The sequence below is a fragment of the Arachis hypogaea genome, chromosome 3 (assembly GCF_003086295.3).
Source record: "Arachis hypogaea cultivar Tifrunner chromosome 3, arahy.Tifrunner.gnm2.J5K5, whole genome shotgun sequence".
Classification (NCBI taxonomy): domain Eukaryota; kingdom Viridiplantae; phylum Streptophyta; class Magnoliopsida; order Fabales; family Fabaceae; genus Arachis; species Arachis hypogaea.
Genome location: NC_092038.1, coordinates 45,345,122 through 45,357,166, shown reverse-complemented (window position 1 = coordinate 45,357,166; position 12,045 = coordinate 45,345,122). Strand labels below are relative to the sequence as shown.

Below are 12,045 nucleotides of genomic sequence, written 5' to 3'. Positions count from 1 at the left end.
TACCTCCATTAGTATGCAGGCATTGTTTATACTAAGAAATTAGCAACTAAAATGGTTTTATAGTATGCAGACATTATTTATAATTGTTTATACTAAAAAATTAGTATGTAGACATTGTTTTTCTTATTTATTTTTATGTTATTTTAAATGGTTGATTGTTTATATCTATTGGACTAGTTTTGATTAATATATATACACACACACATTTGTATTGTTGTAGCATGCCTGACTTGTTGTTTATGGTTTGATGGTGAAGTTATTAGTGATACATATACTGAAATGAAGAAATTGTTTTAATTAGTGTAGTTTTCAATTCTAGACTAAAGTAGCACTCATATGTATTACATATATGGCTTGAAGATGAAACTGAATTGTATGATCTGTATTGTGTTACATACTTGAATTGATTTACAAAGTTTGAATGTCTTCTAGCTAAGTATTTTAATGTTTTTTGATAGAATGGATCCCAAATAGAAGATGAGAGTTATTGCCTACTTGATTTTACGTTTTGAATTAATGAATGACCTTATGATTAAGTTGTTGATGATTTGCCATGTTTTGATTATATTGCAATTGATAAAAAAGAAAATGGAATGATAGTTATAGTAGGCAAGTAGTAAGGGATGTTAGTGTCGATAGAATTATTTATTTTAGTGATCTAGCATGTATAGAAAACACAAGAATGGATAGGCGTGCTTTTCATGCATTATGTAACATGCTTAGAGGGGTTGAAACATTAGAACCAAATAGAAATATGGGTGTAGAAGAAATGGTTGACATATTTTTACATATTATAGCACATTACGTCAAAATTAGAGTAATAAAAAGACAATTTGTGAGACCTGAAGAAACAATTAGTAGGCGATTTAATGATGTATTTCTTGCTATTTTGAGATGTCATAATCTCTTACTGAAAGAACTTCAACCATTTAGCTAGGATAGGATAGATGAACAATGGAAATGGTTTAAGGCAATTTATCTTACTAATGTTATTAAACCTAATATGCTTGGTGTGCTTTAGGATTGAGTTAATTGATCTTTTTTTCAGATTTTATAATTGCCTAGGAGCCTTAGATGTACCCATATCAAGGTCAATATCCTTGAGGCTGATAAGCCTAGATATCAAAACAGAAAAGGTGACATAACAACTAATGTGCTTAGAGTGGTTGCTCCCGATATGCAATTTATTTATGTAGTGGTGGGTTGGGATGGTTCAGCTGCAGATTCTAGGGTATTGTGAGATGCATTATTTTGCAATGTGTTTAGTGTTCCCCAAGGTATTTTATTGAGACTTTAGTATGTTATCAAAGTAACCATTTGATCTTTTATTAATTTTGTTCAATTTTATATGTCACACTAGGGCTACTACTTATGTGATGCTGCATACATGATTTGTGAAGGATTTTTGGCACTTTATAGAGGACAAAAATATCATTTGAGTGAGTTTAATCCACATAATCAACCCAATACAACCCAAGAGCTTTTTAATATGAAATACTCACAAGCTAGAAATGTCATTGAACGGGTATTTAGAGTATTGAAAGCAAGATGAAAAGTTTTAAGGGGAAGATCATTTTATCATATTAAGACTCAAGGAAGATTTATAACTGCATGTTGTCTTTTGCATAATCGCATTAGAAGATTGATGGTTGTGGATCCTATTGATGAGATAGTAGATCAAAATGTGCTTGGAGTAGATGGTGGGACGATCCACCATATTGAGACAAGCGATGCTTGGGGTAGATGGAAGGATCAACTTGCATAAGAAATGTGGAACCAATGGAGGAGGAGACATCATGCTCGATAATTGTCTTCATTTTTCTATGTATGAGGCTGTCTATTGTAACATTGATTTCATTTTATTGATGTGCTGCGTTCTTGTACAAGAGTTGTGCATGTATGCCTGCTAGTAAATTTTAACTTTTGAGATTTCTTTTTAACTTTGATTTGGAGAATAGTAAAGCTTTTTAATATATATGGTTAGAACCGTTGAGATTTGTTTTATATAAGTTCAACTATGGATTATGAGATGAATTATAAATTATGGATTTTTGGAAATTTAGATAAGTATTTTATGTTAATTTTAATTGTGATTGTAACACCCTACCACACAGAGCTTTACACCTAGGATGTAAAACAGAGGTGGCAAGGCACTACGACCTCTAAAAAATAAAAATTTAATATATAATATAGTAAAAAAGGTTTATAACTAGGAGCCTTTGAAGAAAGGGATAAAGCAAAAACGTTAAATTTAAAAGCGTAATGCTCACAAAGCGATAAAGCAGACGAAGCAAGATAGAACACGCTAAGGAGTTAATATACCAAGAGTTCCAAAAGACATGTAACAAAACTCAAGACTTGACTCGCGAAGATAAACTGGTCCGAGCACATAGTTATACATATATAGATATATCGGAAAAACCCAAAATATAACCCAAAATACAGAGTTACAAAAAAAACCGGAATCTCCAAAATCACCTCTAAGAGAAATTAATACAGCATATATATAATAAGTGGAGATAATAAGTATCTAAACAAATACAATTAACCAAAATAAACCCAAAAGATAAAGGTCTTCACAACATCAGAAGCTTCCAGCATGCCTCAGCGAGGTGCCGCCTATCCTGCATCTGAAAACCACAAAATCCGCATGGGTGAGAACCGGAGGTTCTCAGCATGGTAACAGTGCCCACATATCTAACAAATAATGTCATGGAAAAGCCGAAGGCAATCCTAGAACTTTCAATAGATAATTAAAGCTTAAAACAAAACTAAACTATGAAATTAAAATAGGCAACTAGCTAAGGGTCTTAAGAGCTATCTAAACTCCCCTGTCCAACTCATCCGAACCTCCTAACCACCAGCGAAATTAAATGCAACAAACACAATTATTACAAACAGAAAAATCACAAATAGGGTTCAAATATAGCAGGTAATCAAGTAGCATTTAGTTATGCAATCACTTAGCAATCCAAATAAGACATATAGATGCATATGATGCATGTCTGTCCTAGTGGCTGATGAGTCTCATCTGTCGGTTATAGAGCCAACTCGACAAGTCCTGGTAGCTAACCATTGGACAGTCTCTCTGTCGTGCATCCCCAACTCGAGTAATTCTCAATCATAACATATTTATAATTATAATCATAATCATAATCATAATCATACAACACCCACTCTTGGTGTTTATCACGGGGGCGAGCTCATCCAGACCTTTCACAGTGTCTGGCCACACTTACGACCACTACAAGAAAAAGCAGTATTTGTAATAAGAAAATTGTTACAAAAAATTAAAATTTGAAACAAAAAATTTTGTAACAAAAAAAAGGGACCGTTGTAGTATGTCCCGTTACAAAAAGTTTTTGTAACAAAAAATGAAACTGTTACAATTCAAAATAATATTTTGTAACAAATTTTTCTGTTACAAAAAAACACAAGTCGTTACAAAATTCATAACAAATTTTGATCTTCAAAATATTTTTGGTGACTATTTTTTCCTACCATAAAATTTTGTTATAAAATATAACTTGATTTTGTAATATTTTTTTAGTTACAAAACACTATTTATTTTGTAATATTTTTTTAATACAAATTACACACATAATTTGCCAAATTATATTATTTTTTAATTAATTAATATATTAACTAATTTACTCAGCAAGTCAACATTTATATAATATATAATAACATAGATAGTTCAAATATCTTTCATTTAACTAAGATTGTTTTATAAATCTTCAACACATAAACTTTAAAGTACAAACTAACAAGACACATTGAAGAACCCTAATGAACTAGATAGATACATAAGTCAAGAAAAACAAGAAATTATAAATCTCCAAAATATAAACTACAAATTACAAACTCCATCATGTTCATACAACTGCTTTCTCATGGAGAAGCTTCTTATAAGTGCCACACCTGAAAAGACCACCAAGGCACTAACAAAAAACATTAGCGCTTAAGAAACAATATTTGTTTTTCCTTTAAAAATACATAGGAAAAACAAAAAACTATACTCGTATTATTCAACAATGAATACAAACTCTAAAATTCTTACCATGTCCTTTTCCAACTCTTTTTCAGTTGAGCAACATACTCAACAATCCTTTTGATGGCTTCCACCTATCGACGTAACAATTGAAGAGTAGAGTTTAGACCTTGACAAAGCAATTTATTAAAAAAATCTGCATAATCTCACATAATTAACTTAAATAATCATAATAGTTATGATCATTTATACTAATTGTTTCCAGATTATGATAGAATATTTTTACAAGAATCACTTGTCTCTATTTAACATAAGAAACAAGATATTAAAAAAAGATATAAAAATCAAAACAAAAATTAGAAACAAGATATAACACTAATTATAACTTAGATTCTTTGTCAATAAGAGCACGGAAAAGGATAAACGCCTACCAATTTTTAGAAGCAGGGAAGCATTATGTATCAAGTTGTATAACCTTAGTGATTGTAGAACAAACCTCTCAACATCTGAGATAGAAACCAAGACCTGCACAAAGAAATGTTCTTAGAATTTGTTTTCCGAAATCTAAAGAACCAAGACCTGCTCTTCCGTGGCATCTTCATCGCATCACGCAAAATCCTAATCAATGACAACATCTAATTTGTGAAAAATGAAGTCATTTTCTGCCTCTGCCGCATCTAAGTAGCTGTCTTCAACTGCCTACTAGTCATAGGTCTATCTGCATTGATGTAGCTGTCTGTTTCGAGTTCCACCTCATATGAGCCAAGCAACCTTCTCTGCATGAACATATATGAATCTCATTATCATTCCTTCTATCCTTGAGCATGCAATTTTATGTTGACCATAGTAGTCGTTCAAGTTTCTACAGAGATGAGAATTTCAATATGTATGTGATGCTTTTGTAGGAATGTGGCACGACATAGACAGTTTCAAATAAATGAGGAACATCAGCATACCACTTCAAGCTATGTATCCTCAGGAAATAGATTCATTATAAAGATCAAGCACTTAGATGCCGAAATATAACAGTGGGGTGAGCCTCAAGCAGGAAATATTCTGCTCATCATTACATATTTAGTTATAGCAATATAAAGATCAATGACACAAATACTTACATGATCCTCAAAATCTGGGCTCCTTAAATTGATAGACAGATTTCTCATCAGCAGTAGCACCTAAACAGAGTATGATTTGGTAAGTACTTCTCTAACATAAATGTATAACCTCACATTTCTAATATCTGTCCAAAATCAATATTTCAAAGCCTTTGTAGAAATAAAGTTTCAATATCTTAACTCCATTTAAGGAGTAGGAATTATTTGTTTGAAACAAATGGAAATGGACTATCAAAAGAAATGATTCATTAGATAGTAAGAATACAGGCAAACATACCGTCTCAACATCTATAGGATCCATCCTTTTTAGTTTCTGTAAATGAGACCTGCAAATGGAAATGGACTGTCAAAAGAAATGATTCATTGGACAGTAAGAACACAGGCAAACATACCGTCTCAACATCTATAGGATCCATCCTTTTTAGTTTCTGTAAATGTAACCAAACAGTTCAACTCAAATTAAATGAGACCTACAATATTGAAAACAAGACACTTTACAGAGCATGGTTCTTCACGTCCCGTCACCTAAGATTTGAAGCTCCATGAACAATGGCAGAGTTTTGCCAATATCAACAATCTGCTAAAATTCAAAGCAAGGACAAAAATTAAATTAATACTAGAACATGGTAACCATAGCAGTGACAAAACAGAACGTGTAAATAGACCAAACCTAAGGAAAAGATCAAACTAGTACCAAGCTAACCGAATTAGAACTAGCAGCAGCTTCAATAGTCCCACGGCAACACTAGCATCAATATTCAACCTAATTATAGCGGAAAAAAGGATAATAGTAGAGTAAAAGTGGAAGTAAAACAAGTTTAAGGAAGCGAAGGACCTAAACCGAAATAGAGGCAGCAAAGATACCTCCATCAGTGACTCTAACAGCAGCGTAGAGATTAGTGGTGGTCACGGCGGCTTCCAACTAGCCCAGCAACGGCAATAGCAGCAGTGGTGGCCTCCATCATCCTCCTTCGTGTCTCTCTCTGTTTTGTTTTGCTTCTTGACAGCGACTACGTGGAATAGTGACGATGGTACAAACAACGCCCCTCCTTCTCTTCTTCACAGCTGAGATGATGTCTGCGGTGGCAGCGGCGACGTTGGAGGCCTCGGTGGCGACTAAAACGGCCTTCTTCTCCTCTTCTCATCGCGTCTCCTCTCTCTTTCTCTCTCGTGTGTCGTTCTCCTCTTCATAAATAAACTCGACAGACATGACGGTGACCTCAACCGCAGCGGCTTGGCCGCGACGGAGGCAACACCCCTTTCTCCCTCAAGCTCTTTCCCTTTCTTTGCTTATTTGGTTCTCCGTTTTCCCCTTCTTCGAGCTTCCCCTGTTTCCTTTCTTTCCCCTTCTGAACGTAGGTTTAGGAAATTTGGGTACAAATTTAGGAATGTAGTGAAATTAGGATTTTATTTGGTACTTTTAGAGTTAAGGTAAAATATATATGTATAATATAATAATTTTACAAAATATTCATGATAGAATAATAATTTAGACTTCAAGTATAATACGGTAAAAGTTAATTTCGGAACACATATAATTTTATTTACCAATTTATCAATGGGCTCAAACAATTATTTTTTAATTTAAATTATAAATTGATCGTATTAATCACATTTTATAAAATATAGTTTAAACTCAAAATATTAATTATTCAAATTAATACATCCAATATAAATAATTTATTATTATTTTCTAACAATCAGAGGTTTTACTGGCTTAATGATGAGTGTTAGTTTTAAAAAATTAGAGCTCTATATTTTATTCTTAAGAAAGTTTTTTAAAATTTTATTTAAATGGACGAGGATGACAAATAGTAGAATAAAAAATTAAAGGTGAGGGTTAGAATTATGATTTTTATTTTTTATAATTGTTTTTACTTTTAAATTTTAACTATTTTTATCTATGTTTAACAAATAATTTTTTAATTTAAAAAATTAATTTTTAATTAACATTTAAGACTTAATTATTAGTAAAATTATATATTAATTTTATAAAAAATATAAAATAATATATACCATTTTTAAAAATAAATCATTTCATCTTTAATTTTTTTATAAAAAATAATTAATTAACACAAATAATATTTTAAAAATAAAATTATCTTAAAGATTTTAATATTTTAAAATAATTTTTTTAGTTACAAAAATTCTTGTATTTTGTGACAAACAAATAACTTGTTACAAACAATATTGAATTTTGTGACAAATTAATTTTTTGTTATAAAATAATTGGAGTTTTTGAAACAAATAGATATTTTGTTACAAAATATTTTAAATTTTTGCAACAACTTCATCTTTTGTTACAAAATATTTTAAAATTTTGCAACAAAATACTGGTTCGTTACAAAAGCCAATATAATTTGTAACAAAAAAAATCAAGTCGTTACAAAATATCAAAACGTTTTGTAACAAATTATATTTTTGTTACAAAACATTATTATTATGTAACAAGGTTAACTACCAAAAACGCCCCTAAATTATTCAAACGCTGACAAAAATACACCACAATTTTACTATCGATAAAAATGCCTTCAAATAATTTAAAAACACAACAAGAATGCCCAACAGTAAATATATTTTTTCAAAATATGCCTTAAAGATTGAATTTTTATACGATTTTTTACAAACATGATTATAAAAATAAAATATTATTATCCTTAAAATTTGGTAATTTTTTGTTAAATATATATATATATATATATTAAATTTTTTGTTAACAACTAATAAAACTTTAAAAAAATCACAAAAAAATATATACTTAGAAAAAAATCACCAAATTTTAAGACTAACAATATCTCATTTTTTGAATCATACTTGTAAAAAATTGCATCAAAATTCAATCCCTAATATATATTTTCGAGAAATGTATATTTAATGTTAGATTTTTTGCAAGATTATCTAACATTAAATATGTATTTCTCAACAAATTTATTAGAGAATGAGTTTTGATGCGATATTTTGTAAGCATTATTAGAAAAATAAGATATTATTATTCTTAAAATTTGGTAATTTTTTGTTAAGTATATATTTTTTTGTGATTTTTTAAAAGTTTTATTGGTTGTTAAAAAAAATTATAAAAAATATATACTTAACGAAAAATCACCAAATTTTAAGGATAATAATATTTCATTTTTATAATCATGTTTGAAAAGAATCATATCAAAATTCATTCTCTAAGGTATTTTTTGAAAATATATATTTACTGTTGGGCATTCTTGTTACGTTTTTAAATTATTTGAAGGCATTTTTTTTTATAGTAAAATTCGGGTGTATTTTTGTCAGTGTTTGAATAATTCGAGGGCATTTTTAGTGGTTAGCCCTATGTAACAATTACTAATTTTTGTTACAAAAAAAATAATTTTTTGTAACAATTTTAAATTTATTACAGAATTTTTGTTACAAATGTTTCATTTTCTTGTAGTGGACATAGGGTCAGCAGAGTATCGGGTCTCAACTTGGAGCATGTGGTGGCTAGTCATTGCTTTCATCTACGAAAACTCGTATCTCAGATAATCATTTCATATCCATCCATACACATTCCATAATCATTCCTTATAATCATATCATCACTCATCATAATCCGGGGCAAGTGGGACGAAACCACAACCCTTGCGTCCATCCGGGGAGCCTCTATACTAACCAACCTGGAGCAAGTGGGGGGCGAAACCACAACCCTTGCATTTACTCAGGAGGTACGTTCTCATATGCCCAGGAAGAACCAAGGAGGGGATCCTAACCTCCCACCATCTCGTTGGGGGGCGATTTTACAATACCAGGAGGAACAAGGAAGGGATCCTCACCATCCACCATCTCTCTAGGGTCGCAATTTCAAGAAAGAGAACTCAAGATAAAACAATCATTCATATTCATATTTTCATTCCCAGCCATAAATTACAATTTATCATAGCCATCCGGCTTAAAATCACAATTCATACTCAGCCATAAACCATCATCACACACAGTCATTTGGCTCATATCACATACAGCCATTCGGCTCATATCATATACACAGCTATTCGGCCCATATCATATATACAGCACTCCACCATCCTCCTCAACAACTCATAACCTCGTCATTAGTCATAACTTCTCATTATATCCACTTTCTTCATCCACAAGTTACCCTCTTCCCTAGCTTCCTCTCAATCACTAGGCATCTACATTGATCTAAGATTTAAAGGAAGAAATTGGGGATTTATAATCGTGAAACAACATCTCGAAAGGTTACAATCTTGTTGAGAATGTGAAAGACTTGAAAACAAAAGCTTTAGAAAAGAACAGGGTCGTGTGCGTACGCACAGGGGTGTGCATGCGCACACCCAGAAGTATTTTCAGAAAGTGTGCGTGTGCACAGGGTTGTGCGTGTGCACAGAAAGCAAACTGTCCATTGTTGAGTGCGCACACAAGGTGTGCTAGCACCACCAACAGAACATCATTCCCAACTTGTGCGTGCGCACAAGGCTATGTGACGCACAGCTTGCAAAACCTTAATGATTATATGCGCGCACAGGGCGTGCTAGCGCTTCCATCAGTAGCCCTTTGCCTGTGTGTGCATACGCACAAAACTGTGCGTGTGCACAAGTCCAAAAATCTATGGGGTGTATGTGCGCACAGGCCTGTGCGTGCACACACAAACCAGAAATCACAAATTCTGCAGAATTTACAGAATTTAGATTTCAGGCCCAAACTTTCAACGATCATATCTCCTTCCATAAAATTTAGATTGCTACAAAACTTAAACCATTTTAAATCTTATCAAATTATCTTTCATTTGGCATAAAAAACATCAAATTTCAAAAACAATAGCTTGAGATATGATCCATTAAAGTTCACTAAAATTTCATTTTTACCAACGTTCATAAACTCCCAATTTTCAAAATATATACTTCCAAATTCATTTTTAAAACCAACCAAAACCTTACTATTTCAATCTCAACTACATCACAACTTCCATATTCATTTCACAACACATCAACACTCTACTTCATAAATTTTAACTCAATAATCCACATTATACATCATCAAATACCAATCTTTCATTTTCATCAAACTGCACCACCAAGGTCTCTAATTCCACAATGATCAACATACAAGACCAATTATCCATATCAAGCACAAATTTCAACTTCAATTCAACCTTTACATATACCAAGTATCATCATCATATAAAACTTATACACATCATCAATCAAGAAATTCATTCATACTCTCCAAAAACCAATAATCACATAATCATGCCAATATTCCAACAACCAATCAATCATCATTACGATTTCAATTCCTATTCTATGGGTCACTAGCCTAAGTTTCCAACACCTTTCAAATGGATCTTCAAGCACCAAAAGCCGACTCCAAGCCTTTCCAAGACTTCAATCAAGCTCCAATTTGACAATTTCAACTCTAATTCAACATAAACTCAACTAGTTCATAAAATTGAACAATTTTAACATTAGGGCACATGAAACTGGACAAACCACAAGGGTTTAGAGTTTTTTTTTACCTTACCCAAGGATCAAGGAGGCAAGACTAAGCCTTCTCTTCAAGCTCTTTGGATCCTCTAACATCAAAGAACTCAAAATCTCAACATATTTATCCAAGAGTTTTGAAATTAAGGGCTGAAAAAACTGGAATAAATTCGTGGCTTACCTCCTAAATAAAGTTGTGGGCTTTGTAGAGCTAGACGCCGTGGTCGCGTGGCCGCAAACGATGCGTCAATCGGAGCTCCAGATCAAAAGTTATGATCAATGAAAGTTAGAAGTGAATTTTGGGCAAGGGTTTGAGTTTCCCTTCCCTTTACCAGTGTGTATGTGTGTTACGAAGGAGAAAGAGAGCTGAGATCTCTAATTAAAAGGGAGTTTGGCTGGGCCTTGGGTCTAATATGGGTTCGGTTGGTTCGGTTTGGTCTAATTTTGGGCCGATTTCTTTAAAATTGGTACCAAAATTCTCGTTTTGATTTTCTCTATCATATTAAACCATAAAAATCTCATTTCTCACTTTCTAGAATATATTTTAATTTATGGGTTAATTAGCCATTAATTAACCGGATTTTACAGTGATAATGCTAATTTTAATTAAACATATTTATTATTAGGGGTATTTTAGTAAATTTAAAAAATTTAGAATCAATAATAATTTTAACTAAAGATATCTAATATTAAGAGTATTTTAGTAAATTTAAAAAAATTAGAATTGATATTTGTTATTAGAAATATTTTAATAAATTTAAAAAAATTTACAATCAATAATAATTTAACTAAAGATATTTGATATTAGGGATATTTTATAAATTTAAAAAGTTAGAATCAATAATAATTTTAATTAAACATATTTATTATTAGGATTATTTTAATAAATTTATTATTAGAGATATTTAGTAAATTAAAAAAATCAATATAAAAAAATATTTAATTAGGTTTATATTTAATTTTTAGTTATTAATATTTTAATTTGAATTATTAAAGGTAATTTTGACATATTATATAATATGACCAAAAAATTTAAACTCAACCAAATAAAAATTTATTTATTTCTAGAATTATTACATAATATTGCAGACCATTAAATTTTATAACCATACATGAAAATTTTATATACCAACTAATTTCATTCCTAAGCATTATATTTCTAAAAATGATATTATTAATAATAAAAATTAATCTTTGAACCACACACATCCTTATGACATTTTCCATTCAACATTCTATATCTATGTACATTCATCTCAAATCCCGTATTTACTAATAGTACAATGTTGATTTGTCGCAATCATGTACAATCGCGGAAATCTATCCCTTAATCTCCCCTCCTTAACCAAACATACTGCCAGAATTTTGTTTTAGCCATATTTTCTACTACTATCTCCAATCCTTACTCACATATCTTTGCCATGATATCATCTCTTCTTCTAATGTTCATGATGTCTACCCAGTCCCGCCACCT

General features: G+C 31.2%; 1 long non-coding RNA gene across 1 annotated transcript; it reads right to left on the bottom strand.

Annotated features, from left to right (window-relative positions):
• Nucleotides 1–3,693: 3,693 nt before the first annotated feature.
• LOC140181795 (uncharacterized) lies at nucleotides 3,694–6,518 on the bottom strand. The gene is made up of 8 exons (XR_011877172.1): nucleotides 5,971–6,518; nucleotides 5,801–5,869; nucleotides 5,581–5,683; nucleotides 5,384–5,432; nucleotides 5,107–5,166; nucleotides 4,423–4,767; nucleotides 4,061–4,125; nucleotides 3,694–3,921 (listed from the first exon to the last, which is right to left on the bottom strand). It is a non-coding gene; the product is annotated as an uncharacterized lncRNA (long non-coding RNA).
• Nucleotides 6,519–12,045: the final 5,527 nt, after the last annotated feature.